Source organism: Nyctibius grandis, chromosome 11 (genome assembly GCF_013368605.1).
Source record: "Nyctibius grandis isolate bNycGra1 chromosome 11, bNycGra1.pri, whole genome shotgun sequence".
NCBI classification, from domain to species: domain Eukaryota; kingdom Metazoa; phylum Chordata; class Aves; order Nyctibiiformes; family Nyctibiidae; genus Nyctibius; species Nyctibius grandis.
Window position 1 is genome coordinate 1234090 of NC_090668.1, and position 13427 is coordinate 1247516.

The following is a 13427-nucleotide window of genomic DNA, read 5'->3' on the forward strand; positions in this document are numbered from 1 at the left end:
GGAGGACAGTGGTGCTTTTTCAAACCTCTTTAACTCGGCCAAATTTATAATCAAACTTTCCTTCAAAAGAGGTTGGGAGCCATGCTCTGGGTTGGCCATTTGCAGCGGGAGAGGACAAGTGTGCCCATGCATCGAAAGGGCAAGCTCGAAGCCAGACAGTGTGCCAGCTGGTCAGAGGTGGTGGTGGGAAGGAACCATCCCTTTGTGTCTCATCTTGCTTGCTCCACAGGCATGGCTTGCAGGCATTCAGGCATGTGGGCAGTCTGGGGTTGCTGCTGGTGGAGACAGAGGTAGAACGTGCCTTCAAAGGCTGTATCTGCTCGGTCTGGGTCAAGCAGAGCAGCAGCAGGCCTGTGATGCTACGCTGGGTGCTCCTCTGCTCCCAGTGGCTCTTGGTGTCCATTCCCTGCCTCCACAAAAGAAGCCCCTCTCCCAAGAGCAGCCTCCACCACTGCTTGCAGGACCTGACGCTTCTGAAAGACTCTGCAGTGTCTGGATGAGGATAAGGGTAGAATTTAAGGCAAAAAATTAGGAGATGATAGAGATGGAGCCTGGATAACGCTCATTTAGAGTTTCAACTCCCATCTGCAGCCTCCCTGGGCTCTCGGGGGAAGCTGACCTGATTCCCAGCTCGCTGGGATCTCCCAGCTCGTGCCCACTGGCAGGGTCAGCGCCTCACTGGATCTATGGGGGGTTTGTGCATATGGATCCCCGGTTCTTGATCTGTCTTCTGCATTCACGGCAGCGCGATTCCCAGGTACGTGGAGCCGCCGACACGCCGCATCTTCCTGCGGTAGGACAGAGCCTGGCAGCCGAGACACCCCTTCTGCGTGGCCAGGCTCAGTGGTGAGACGCTGGTATGCGAGATGTAAACTCAATACCAAAGTTTAGATTACAGCCCTGTGAAAAACATCAGCTCCCCTAAATGGAGCCCAGATGGTGGCGGAAGCTGTGCAACGCATCGAAGCCGAGGGCCAGGAATTGCAGGAACCGTGTGAGCGAAGGGACCAGGGCTGTGGGGGAGGGAGAGGAAGGGAGGTAGGGTTACAGCTCATGTAGGCTGCAAGGCCACTGCCGGCTGCATCAAGGGTCAATTCCTAAACCAGGCTGGTTAATCCACCTCGCCCCCCCCTTCAAAAACCACTCTGGACGACGAATGTCTCCCGAGTTGCATCACTGTAAATGCAGCGTTTCCAAAGCTGAGGTTTCCCACAGCCCACGGCAGCTGAACTTGAGAGCGTACGAGTCCAAGGGCTCTTGGGCAAATTAGAGGAGACCGGGTAGTTCTGGGGCAACGAATACTCAAGCTGTGTTCGCTCGGGAGCTCTGCCAGAAGAGGAGTTTCCCAGCTTCCTTGTTTCAGCAGGTTCAGAGGCACTGAGCCCAGGGAGAGGGTCGAGTGTGCGCGGGGAGCCTGGAGACGGAGCCGTGTCTTGGGTAAGACGAGCACCGCTGCGCGCCCCAGCAGCCAGGCGATTGCAAGGGCGAGCGCAGGCTGCGGGAGCCTGACCGTGACTCAATATCCTGGTGTTGTGAAAAAAGCAAACGTCCCCGGGCACTGCCGAGAGCGCTGTCTGGGAGGCTCGGAGCCGTCCTTCCCCTCGCTGTGCCGTCCTTCCCCTCGCTGTGCCGCAGGAGCCGCCGCGGCAGCTCGTTCTGGGTGTTTTGGAAAGGCACGGAGCGATTGAGAAGCGTTCGGGGGGACCACAGAGCACGTCTGGTAGGGCTGGACCCTGTGAAGCCAAGTGTGTGCACAGGAGACTGAGATGGAGGTCTCCAAATGATGCTGCGGTGACGTGGCAGCAAGTTATTCCCTTCCCAGGACGGGTGATGGCCTTGGACTGCAGCAGGCAGACCTCCTTTCTGGTCCAGTGGGGAGGATGTGCTGGGAGGTTTCTCTGGAGGGTTTGGCCACGTTAGATGAACGTTAGGAATGGCTGAGTTAGTTGTCCTCTCTGTGAACTGGAGAGCTGGGGTGAGATGGTAAGAGATAAGGTGGTTACGTAGAAATTTGGGCTCTTCCTGAGGTCGTTCTGTCAAGAGAAGTTGTAGGGAGACCCCAAACATGTCCAGATGGGATCAGCGCTCCTCAGTCAGGACCCCACCATCCTGCTTGGGTGGTGAAAAAGGGACTGGGGCTGAGCTAGGGAGAGGGCAGGAGGGTTGGAGAGGAGCAGGAGCTCTCCTGCGGGCCCCAGCACCGCTGCTGGCAGCCAGGGAGCCGAGGCCGGCGCAGGTACCAAGCCATGGGGCCTGCAGGTAAGCTCACCCACGCAGCATTTGCCTCGGAGGAAGGCCCACATCCCTCGAGATAACAGTGTGTGCAGGAGCAACACACCCCTCCCCTCAGAGATAAGTTTGTGTGCAGACACGGCTTGGAGATAAGCACCCAGGAAGGCAAACATCCAAGTTGTACACCAGTACGGACAGGGAGCACCTGCAAACGCCCGCTGTGCCTGGCCTGGGGTGACACAGCGGAGCCAGGCGGGTCTTTGGCACTCGCTGGACCAGCGCCGGACCTGGTTTTGTGCTGGAAAACCATGTGTAGGGCTGTGCTGTACCCCAAAATCTGGAGATGCTCAGGGAGGAGTCTGGTGTCATCTGTGGGTTGAGCTGGCTGCAGCTCTCAGAGGTGCTCAGAGCATCTTTCTGCTCAGCCCCCGAAGTGCTGTTACATCCCGGGGTTTTGCGTGCGTGGAGGATGCTGTGGGCTTTAGGCTGTGAATTCAGTTCTCAGGTTGTCTCCATGTGCAATGCAGAGCCTTAAAAAGTTCCTTCAACTCACAGGAGGGGGTTTTGGTAAACTCCTCGTGTCTCGGAGAAGTTGTGAAATTGTCACCAATGAAACCGTCGCTGGCGTGGCCTCGCCGCAGTGGGAATGCTCCGGGGGGGATTTCAACACGCGTTTAGGGGACGCTGCATTCTGCCGCCTGCAAAGGGAGCTGAGCCGGTCGTCTGGGCTCCGCTTAGGTCCAGGGGAGAGCAGAGCCGTGCAGCCCACAGAGCTGCCACTTGCTTCTTGAGGGTGGCCTGCATCGGGTTTAACTCCTCTGGTTTTAGGTGTCTGCAGTGCTGGCGTTTACAGCTGAGCCTGAACGCCGTGTTGCTGCGCTCTGGGCAGGCAGGAGAGCTGCTGGGGCAGACAAACCGCACGGCTTCAGGATGGCCATGCCGGGATTATTGCTGGTGTCTCTGCCGCCAGCTCAGACATCTGCACTGAAATGTCGACGCTGGCGGATGAATCACAGCTGTAGCTGGTGGATTTGGATCTTCCCCTGAAGTCGGACTCCAGAGTTTTTATTTTTCAGGACTGGCTGGGAAATAGTTTGGGCACCGTCACGTATATCCCAGCTGAGATAAGGGGGGCTGGGGAGTTCTGGTGACAGCCAGCTCTGCGTGTGCTGCCTGCAGAGGCCATTCCTGCAATATTCTGAATCTCTCAATGGAAGTTTAGTGGCAAAATGACTACTGAGACCATGAAAAACTATGGTTTGGTGCAAGTTGTGCAGTTTTAGGAGGAAGGGAACTAAGAGACCGACAGCTGTTGCAGTGTGTGACTTGTGAAATGCAATGGTGCAAGTGGACAACTGCGGTTTATGGGACAACCTGAAGGACAAGCTCGTGGGTGTCACTACCCCTCTGCTCATCTCCGATATGGTTGGGAGTATTTCATGAGCAGACTTAGAAATGCTGAACAGTTGCAGGTAAAGGCACTGCAGAAAGAGACCCCTGATGCCCCCAGCCTGCCATGCTCGTTGTAGGGGCTCTTGAGATGTGCTTTGGCACTTCTGTCACACCACGCGGTTGCTCTGATTAAAATAAATACCAATAGTGGGTTGTAACCAAGCAGGGGGTGGTGGTTCTGTGTCTCGTCTGTCACTGAGAGGCCTTGCTGCAATGCACCCCCAATTCTGGGGCAAGCAGCAGCCTGAGGAGCCCTGTACTGACAGGTAGGAGCCTTGCAGAGAGTCGGGGAGCTGGGCATCAGCTCTGTGCTTCTTATCTTTGTTTGTAAATACTGCAGGTGAATGTTAACCTTCCTGGGGAGGATAAACTGGTCTGTACTGGTGGTCTGGAGCTGCAAAGTGCTCCTGATGTGGATGCAGCCGAGCAGTAAAGATGTGCCTGCAGCTTGTCTCTACTGGGCATCCTTTCCCTCTGTCTCCCTACGCATGTGGACTTCTTGCTGGTTTTGCTAGTAGAGGTTTATTTGTCGTGGATCAACAGCATCCATATCTGTGAGCAGGAACTGAGCTGTCAGGAGAGGGATGATGCTGGTCCCACTCAGGTGCCATGGTGGCTGTGCTGGAGTCCTCAAAAATACCTGAACAGGGTTGAAGGTTCCACTGAGTCTGTGCTTCTTGAGTGATGCCAAGAAGCATCAAGTAGGAGTAAGGAGATGTCATTGCCTCTGTAGCTCATGACTCTTTGAGAGGTCTTAATGCTGTGTCCAGAACTGTCCTGGCTGCTTCAGAAAGGGCAGTGACTCAACGGAAAAGACGAAACTACAAAAATGTAGGATCTGCCTTGCAGGGAGAGATGATGATGAAGCTCAGACTGGTTATCTCAGCAAAGGAGACTCAAGGCATCAGCCCCTTTTGCCGATGGACCAAAACAATGATGTGTTGGAGGCCGAGGTCAGCTTGTGGTTTCTGTGTTGGCCCTGTCCATCTTATGTGAACAATCCCAGCAATGCCACATCTGATCTCTTCTTGTGTCAAATCACAGCAGAAGGGAGTCCCCGGGGAAACGTCTGGAGTCTGCTCCTTCCCTGGCCAAAGATCTACAAGTCTCGTTTGCGGTTCCTGTCAGTTTTATTGGCTGCCTTTTTTGTTTGTGTTTTGAGGTGTGGATTTTTAACAGTGATGATGACAAACCCTTGAAAGATCTGTCAAGATGAAGGAACTGGGAGGATTTTTATTTTTTTTTTTCCTTGGTGGGACCTTGCTGTCAGGGTTGGATGTCTTGTTGGGTCTAGCTTACTCATGAGTAACTGTGCTGGTTGGGTGGAGGTTCTCTCTGTCTTCTGCAGGAGCCCAGACTGGATGACAGCCTGTGACGGCGATGGGAACAAGTGATACCGCTTGGCCGCTTCTCTGCTGGAGAGGTTGGGATGCTGGCACGGAGAGGCCGTTTCACACCACGGGGACGTGTCTGGGACAATGTGCCAAGCGAGCGAAGAAGGTGGAGGGTGTGTCTGAGGAGAAGGCTGGGAGGGGTGCAGGGTGTAGGATGGGGTGCTGGCACATCTGGAGGTGGGACAGAGAAACTTGCAGAAGGATTTGTGGGCTGGGCCTGGTTTGAGCTTGGGTGTGTGCTGTATCTGCACAAATCGGCATGTCCTCCCTTCTGCCGTCTTATCTTCTGGCTCCATGGAGGAGGCCTCCTGACAGTGCTGCCTGCTGGAGAAGATCCTTGCAAAACCCCACAACTTGCCCCTCTGTCCATGTGGCTTCCATGTCCATCTCCTTGCAGCAGCTCTTGTGCATTCCTGACCCTGGGAACGAGAGATGGGACTTTGCCAGAGCTCACCCACCTACCGACCAGTCCCAGTTCAGAAGAGAGGTTCCCAGTTACGTGCCGCTGGTTGCTTTTCCAACATATTAGCATACAGATCTCCCACTCGGAGAGATAGGGATAACCCAAATAAAGATCTCACAGCAGGCTGTGGGATGAGCAAAGCTCCGTAAGTGGCATCTCATTGCAAAACCTGGTGGGTTTATTTTGTCAGAATATCTAAATTAAAGGCTCTGGCTTACGTGACTTTGGGGCGAGGGTTGGGTCACGGGTGAATAGTTTCCAGCAGATTTGTGTTCTAGGAAGCCATTTGACACGTTGTCCTCAAGAATCTCAACTGAAGAGTGGGCTGAAATTGCCATGGCTGGAAGGTGGCTGATGTGGGAAGGAGGAGACCTGGGTGAGAGCAGCGAGCAGCACCGTACGGTCCCGAGCAGGGGACGGTGGTGTCTTAGTGAGAGGTGGCATCTGCAGCTCCTTCATGTCTAGAAATTCTTATTTCACTGAATAAGAAAGGGCTTAGGAACTTTATAGCAGGGAATAAAAATCCCAACCCAAAGGTCTGGCTGGGAGTTGTGGCTTTTGTGCAGAAAAAAGAGCTCCGTGAGGCAAAGACTAAGGAGGGAATTGGATTTGGGGCTGGGGTCGGGGGATTTAAGGCTGGAGCAGGGCAGGGGGGTTGCGGGAAGGGTTTGTGCAGCTCAGACCTGTCTGTGCTGCTGGGTGCACCCGCTGCTGGGTCAGGCTTGGGCTCTGGCAGGGCTTTGCTGAAGGGGGAGGCCAAACAGCTGGGAGAGGAGATGGAGCTGGCAGAAATCAGGCCTGCAGGAGCTGATTTATCTGGGAAGATTAAAAATACTTTTTATCTAGCTGAAATCATGGCCTCTGTCTAGGCTGTGCTTGCTCGCTCTGAGCTCCAGATCCCTGCTGCTCGCTGTAGGAGAGTCTCCTGCTGCACCTCTGCCAAATCAGGCATTTACCCAGGCGCTGCTCCACGTCTGTCCGCAGCAGAGCCGGGGATCGGCGCAAGCAGCCGCAGCTGGTCCCTCCTGCCCGTTTGGGTGCTCTGACCCACATGTGGAGGCTTGCCGGAGCCGAGCGAGCTGCCTGCTCTCTCAGCCTGGCGCTGGGCTCGCAGCTTGCCCTTTTTTTTTTTCTCTCCAGCAGCAGCCACATGCCCTTTCCACAGCCCACATGGTTTTTCTTGGGTTGCGGGAGCCCTGGCAGCAGGATATCAGAGGAGACTTCCCTGCCAGGGCTCTCAGGGTGGATAGACCAGCTTTTCTCCTTCCCTTATCACCTTAAGCTTCTGGAGTGGGGAAGCCGCTGCACAGCTGTGGAGCCCTGGAAGAGCTTTTTCGTTTTGGCAGCAAAGGGAGAACATCAAGAGTTGCGATGGCTGCAGAGGGACCACCAAAGAGAGCATGGGAGGTTGGCAGCCAACACGGCTGAGCAGAGAAATGGCAAACTGATGTTGAAACTCCTGGAAGGGGGAGAGTTGTTGCTGTAGAGGAGGGGGGGGAATAATGTGGAAGCGCAGGAATGGGTTGCCACTAGATGGAGCGAATGGTCTTATGGGGATTTATCTTCAGCCTCTGGCAAGTTCAGTCCAGGGCCTTTGCGGTGGGAGCAGGTTGTTTCTTCCTCAAACTTGTGGGCTTGACTTTGGGGAGCTGGGTGGAGCTGGCCATCAGCGTCTTCGCCAGTGCTGCCGGGGTGTGCGCAATGTGGTCGTCAAGGCTGTTGGACACAGAGCAGAAGAGTCTGGGGGTGTTTAGCCTGGAGAAGAGGAGGCTCAGAGGTGACCTTATTGCAGTCTACAACTACCTGAAAGGAGGTTGTAGCAGAGTGGGAGTCGGCCTCTCCTCCCAGGCAACTAGTGACAGGACAAGAGGACACAGCCTTAAGCTTCGCCAGGGGAGGGTCAGGTTGGACATTAGGAAGCATTTCTTCTCAGCAAGGGTCATTAGACACTGGACGGGGCTGCCCAGGGAGGTGGTGGAGTCCCCATCTCTGGAGGGGTTTAAGACAAGCCTGGCCATGGCACTTAGTGCCCTGGTCTAGTTGCCATGGTGGTGTCAGGGCCATGGTTGGACTCGATGATCCCAGAGGGCTCTTCCAACCTCATTGATCCTGTGAATTCTGTGAAAACCTTGGGCCGTCCCTCTCCGGTGCCGGCTGGGAGCGTGAGGAATCCCTGCAGCAGCAGCAGCTCCCCGGTGATGCAAGCGCTGGCGCAGCGGCCCCGCGGGGTGAGCCGCAGCCCTCGTCCCACCGCCTGCGCACCAGGGGAGGGGTGAGCTACAGCAACAAAAATGCGCCCTTCCACTTGGGTGACTGCTCCCAGTTAGAGATGAAAACATTTGTTCCTGAAATTGGAGTCATTCCTGGGATTGCAACACCCAGGCTGTGTTTCCAATTAATCTGCTGAAGTCGTCACGCGTTTCCAAGCGCATCGGCTCGGCGGAGAGAAGCCTGGCGCTGCCTTCGCGCCGAGGTGCCAGCTGGGATGCGCACGGTGTTAAATGAGGAGAGAAGGGCCGTGGCACGCTGGCCCACCGGCACCTGGCACGGGATGGCGACGGGGCACCGGGCAGCTCCGGTACGGCGGTGGGGGGGACGTGGCAGAGGGCAGAGCAGCCTCCTCCAGGGAATGAAAAACGCTTGAAATAGTTGTTGAATTACTGTCGGGTTTTTCCTGCCTGGTTTCCTTCTGTTTCTGGGTGTGTGTTTTGTTTTGGGGAGAAGAGGAGGGGGGTGATGTGAGTTACGCTCGGTCTGTTCGCTGCGGCTGCAGGAGCGTATTTACGGCCTCGCTGCCTCAGTGGTGACGAGCGGGAGGCGTTTGTCGTGTGGTGGGGATGGTGGTGGCGTGACCGCTCAACCCCCGAGGCTGGTTGGTTTGGGAGTTGGGCGATCCCCGAAGTGATGCCCGCGGTGCCACGTGTGGGTCGGTGTCTGGGTGCCCGCCGGGTCCGGAGCGCGGTGGCCAGCAGAGCTGGCTTGGCGTTGGATGGTGCCGGATCCAACCATTGCCCTGACACCACCATGTCAACTAGACCATGGCACTAAGTGCCACGTGGGTGCTGGTGGGGCGTCTCCATCTTGGGCACCTCTCCAGGGAGCTGCTGGAAGGACAGACATCCCCGTGCCGATGGGTTTTTTCTCTCCTAGGGCTGCTTTTGCAGAAGCCAGGGTTCCCGCCTGGAGCTGGAAGTGACCCGGCACATTCCTCTCATCTCTCGTGTGATTTTCTGAGAAACGAAATTGGACGTAGAGCCTGGTCCCAGCTGGGTGGGAGCGGTCCAGTGCGTTAGCACAAACGCTCATGGAAAGGCCGAGCTTGCGTGGAAACCTTCCCTTTCCAAGAATGAGGTTCAGGCTGAGGCCCCCCTCCCTCCAGAGCCAGCAGGGATGACGGTCGGGAGCGGGGAAGGGGGGACAGGGACGCTCAGAAGGTCTCCTGCCACCGAGGTCACTGGTGGCTTTTCCCTTTAGGGGGAAGCATGGGAATGGCTTTTGGAGAAGGAGCCTGGAAACTGCTTTTGCCTGTTGGGAACCAGGGACGGAGAGTGCGGCTGCCTCCGGCTCCCTGCGCTGCGCAGCCCCTCTCCCCGCACCGTGGGGACGGTGTCAGCAGCTTTCGTGCAGCAACGCCTCGTTTAGAGCTGGAAAGCGTTAAGTGAGGACGGTGACAAGACCCCTCCCAAATTGGATCGCGCTCGCTTTCCCATCTGCGAGGGCAGCACCGGGGCAGCGTGTTCTGCTGGGGGAGTGTCGTGCGCGCCCTGCTCGGAGGCCAGCGCAGGCAGGCGGCCGGCGGCAGATGCGTAAAAGCCTGAAAAAAAAAAAAAACAAACCCCAGGGAAGCGAGGAGAGGAGGGGAAGGCAAGTTTACCACTGGTGTTTAATGCCGCAGTGCGTCAATATAACGAATACTCTTAAGGATGTCGCGCTCGCTTCCCAAGTTATTTGCTCCAGAAATAGAGCTTTCCTATGTGTCTGCGTTAGAATGAGTCTCTGTTGCACAGATTTCTAGCAGCGAGGATGTAATCTTTCTATATTTGCTTGGAGGACAATAATACTGATGCTTTCTATTTTTAACACATCAGCGGGGCAGAAATGCACTCGGGAACCTTGAGGGAGCAGAGCAGCTCTGCTCGCGGTGCCGCTCCGGGAGCGATGCCAGCAGCTCAGCGAGCAGCCCAGGCTTCAAGAGTGCCTGGCCCCGCTTTTCGGCAGGTAAAGAGGCCGGTGGGCACAGGGCTCGTCTCCCCGCTCCGCTGGGCTCAGCGGGTGTCAGGGTCGCAGGGCTGGGCGGTGGTGGGGAGGAGCGGGGATGTGTGGCATCGTCCTTCCTTCTCTCCCTCCTGTTTCTTTCCCTGCTGTGGCCCTTTGAGGCTGCAGAAACAGTGGGGAGCGCTGGAGGGTTGGTGGGTCCGGCTGTGGTGCCAACTCAGTGATGCTTGTTTGGGTGGTGCCAGTCCTGAAATCCCAGCTCAGGTCTTAAAAGCATCTCAAACTTTTTATGTATATATTTTTTTTTTGAAGAAAAACAGTTTCTGTCACCACCTTGATCACGAAAAAGAGCTGCAAGCGATAACCTGCAAAGCTCTCCAAAACGGAAGGTGAATAACAAAACTGGCACCGACTTCATGTTTGGGGACTGATTCATAACTTGGAGTGGTTCTGCCCTGGCCGGGGCCTCCTGCCACCCTCGTCTGCCCGAGCTGCCGTCAGCAGCTCTCCTCCCCAGGACAGGCCTGCGTTGGGCCTTGCAGGGTTTGCTGGCTGCTGACGTGCGTGCTGGAGGAGCCTGGACACATGCACCTCCCATTTGGAGGAGAAAATAGGAATTTAGGGTGGAACTTGCTCCCTGGGGGCTTTGTTTCACCCTCCGGGCTGGGTCCAGAGAACGTGCCTTCTCTTGTCTTGTTGGTTGGTTGTTTTTTTCCATGCAGTGGAAAATCCCACCGGTCTCAGCAGTGGATTTTATCATGGTGTTCACGCCTGTTGCAAAGACTCTGGTTTCCAGTCCCTCTGTGGGACCACGCACGGAGATCACCGTGGTGGCTACTAGCAGGTTTGGGATTAAAGCCAAGACCTGCCTGTTGTTCCTGGGGGTCCCGGGTGCCAGTGGAGCCTGTGCCTGCAGCCGCCCCTCCTGCACAGCAGGTTTGCATTTCGGGGCTGGTCCTTTGGGGCAAAGGGGCCACTCTGGTTTTGCCGTCCCGGGCGTGCAGCTGCGCGGGGCTCAGCCCCCGGCTGGGACAATGGCAGGAAGCCGGGAGCCGCACGCAGCTCCTTGCCACTGGCCAGGCACCGCGTCCTCGCCGTGCCGGGGCTGCCTCCACCGCCGCTCCTCCCTTGCTATTTCCATCGCATTGTCCGGAGGAGAGGAAGGATGTTTCCAGCCTTCTTCCTTTTTGCCTCAAAGGGATGTGGGGTGGGTGGGGAGGGGAGAGGATTTTTCGCGCTGGCAGTTGTGCAATAAGCACAATTACTGCTTTTCGAAGCGCCGTCCCACTCCGCCCAGGTCAAGGGGCTGATGCATCTTGGTTTGAGACATCCCCGAGGTCTCCCCTCCTCTGCGCGGTCTTGGCGGTGGCCATGCGTCTCGTCCTGTGTCCTCGCTGGCAGCCGGCGGGCTCAGGCACATCCTCCTGTGCGAGGCAGGGGCTCGGAGCTCCGTTGGAGGAGATGCTTCTACAACGTGGCTTTTAGTGGACACGCAGACGTGGCCGGACTCGTGGTGCTCAGCGATGCCGGGGGAGATGCTGCTGCCTCCGCATCCCTTATTCCCAGCAGTGGGGTGAGGCTGTCCTGAGGTTGCTGGCGCTCAACGGAAGGTATTTTGGGACAGCAAAGTGTGATCCTAATGTTATAAACGCCCTGAGCGCCGTGTCGCAGCGGGGATGGATGTGTGGAGGTGTCGTGGGGGGGCTGCAGGGGGTGGGAGGATAATCCCTGGCCCCTTGGCCAGGATGGTTTCAGGTGCCTCTGAAAGCATTACAAGTGTGCAGTGGGGAAAGGGAATGGGGAAGGTCACCTCTTGCTTTGTGATGGAGAAATATGGCCATGAAAGGGGGTTCTGGCTTTTTGGGGGATGTTTTTAGTTCTTTATCTTGTGGACAGGGCTCTGATGATGACAAAGAAAAGCTGCAAAGTCCTTCCTGTGTTTTTGCACTGACTGCTCTGACTGCTGTGGCTGTGCAAAGTCAAGGCTCCTCGCTGTGCCGGAGGAGGCCGGGCTCCCTCGTGCCAGGAAGTGAAAGCAGAATTAATTAAGATGGGAAATGATCTTAATTTGTTCTGGCTCAATCCCTTTAGCACCAGTAAACCCCAAACACTCGAAGCAAAGGTCTTGGTCAGAGTGCGGCCGCACCTCTCCCGTCGTTCAGAGCTGGGGAAATTGCCTGTGACACATCTCTGAGGGTTTGACTGTATGGCACAGTTTTACCAGTTTTACTGGGGTCATTGTCGCTTCCTGGTAGCAGCCAAACTGGGAAAACCCCATCTCTCACTGAACTGGATCCCAGCTCAGCTGGGATCACCCCTGGACAGCCAGAAGGGTCCAGATGTAACTCTCGCGTGTGCTGGCGTTGGGTCTGTCCTGGGACAGCCCCAAGACTTACCAGCGCTGCTGATTTTTCCAGTGGGGAGCAGAAAGCTCTGAGGATCCCTCCTGGCTTTTTTTTCTTTGCTTGTCCCACGTGGATCGGGATGCAGCACGGCTGGTTTGTCCCCCTCGAAGAGCATCTGCCGTGCGTGGTACCATCACATGCCATTCCCAGGGACACCCTCCATACCCTGCTTTGGACCTGCTGAACATCTCTGACAAAGCCCAGGGTCGGGGCCAGCCCGTGTAACCTGCCAGGAGTACCGGGAGCTCCCGGATTTCGCTGCTGACAGGAGGTGTCTGGCAGTGCCAGGGTGATGGAGCAATGCCTTGGCCGCCATCGGAGCCAGCTCTTTGCATTAGCAAAAAACACGAATGATCTGCAGGCTTGTAAAAGTACTGGTGGTCCCTGGGGGGTTGGGGGAGCGACCTCGCCTGCGTGTCCTTGGTGGTTTAAGCCTTCCTGACGCGTTGGCCACGTGTGTCCCGTTGCGTGTGTTGGCGTTGGCTGCCCTGCGGTGGGTACACGAGGGAGGAGAGGTGGCGTGGAAGGAGGAGGAGGTGGGCAGTTCGGTTGTCTCCTTCCTCCTCCCGTGGTTTTGTGGTGGTAGGGAGGCTCTGAGCGTGGAGGACGCAGCAGAGCAGCAATTCGCCTGTAAACCAGCTTGGAGATGATGCTGGAGGAGCTGCTGCAAGAAAATATCACTTCAGGCTGAGGCAGTTTTTCCCCATTTTTTAAAAAATAAGAGCAAGCTGGGGTGTAAGCTCCGTTATGGTCTGTCTTATTGCATGTTTGCAGAGCAGAGAGGGTCTTGTGTTCCCCTCTGGCAGGTGCCACGGCGGAGGGAGTTGGAGCGGGCACGCATGGGAGCAGGAGCAGCGCCGGCATCGTGGACCGGCCTCTCTGCTCTGCTGTGGCTTTTGCTTCCCCGACAAAGACCTTGGCGTTTCCACCTGCCGCTGCACGGGGCCTGGGTGCCAACCACCTGCCCGAGCCCACGCAAAGCCTCCCTGTTTATTTTGTCTAAAAGCAATATCCCCCAAAGCGGGATGGTGCTGGGCGGAAGGGGGGGAAATACCCACTCTGGCTTAATTGCATTTAATGAGCCTGATGGGGCTGGCTGCCAGCAAGCCGAGGGCTGTGCCAAGGCTCGTCCTTGCCCGTGAGAACTGCCGGGGTGTGGTGCGTGGCCGCGCCTGGCTTTGCAACCGCCGGGAGAGGAGATCTGAGAGCTCCCGCCGTCCCTCGCCGCAGTCGCTGCGCCGCTCGCCCCGTGCCATCGGCCCAGCC

At 56.6% G+C, this 13427-nt stretch overlaps 1 protein-coding gene across 8 annotated transcripts in view; it reads left to right on the forward strand.

Moving 5' to 3' along the window:
• The window catches only part of HDAC7 (histone deacetylase 7), a 79966-nt gene that overhangs the window by 40314 nt on the left and 26225 nt on the right, over positions 1-13427 (forward strand). The window contains exon 1 of one of the 8 annotated variants that reach the window (XM_068409779.1): positions 9739-9759. The exons of 6 other annotated variants lie outside the window; for them this stretch is intronic. The gene's annotated coding sequence lies outside the window, so the exon portion shown is untranslated. Of the gene's footprint in view, positions 1-9738; positions 9760-11115; positions 11367-13427 lie in introns of those variants that run through there. One more of the 8 variants, XM_068409776.1, reaches the window with a different exon arrangement.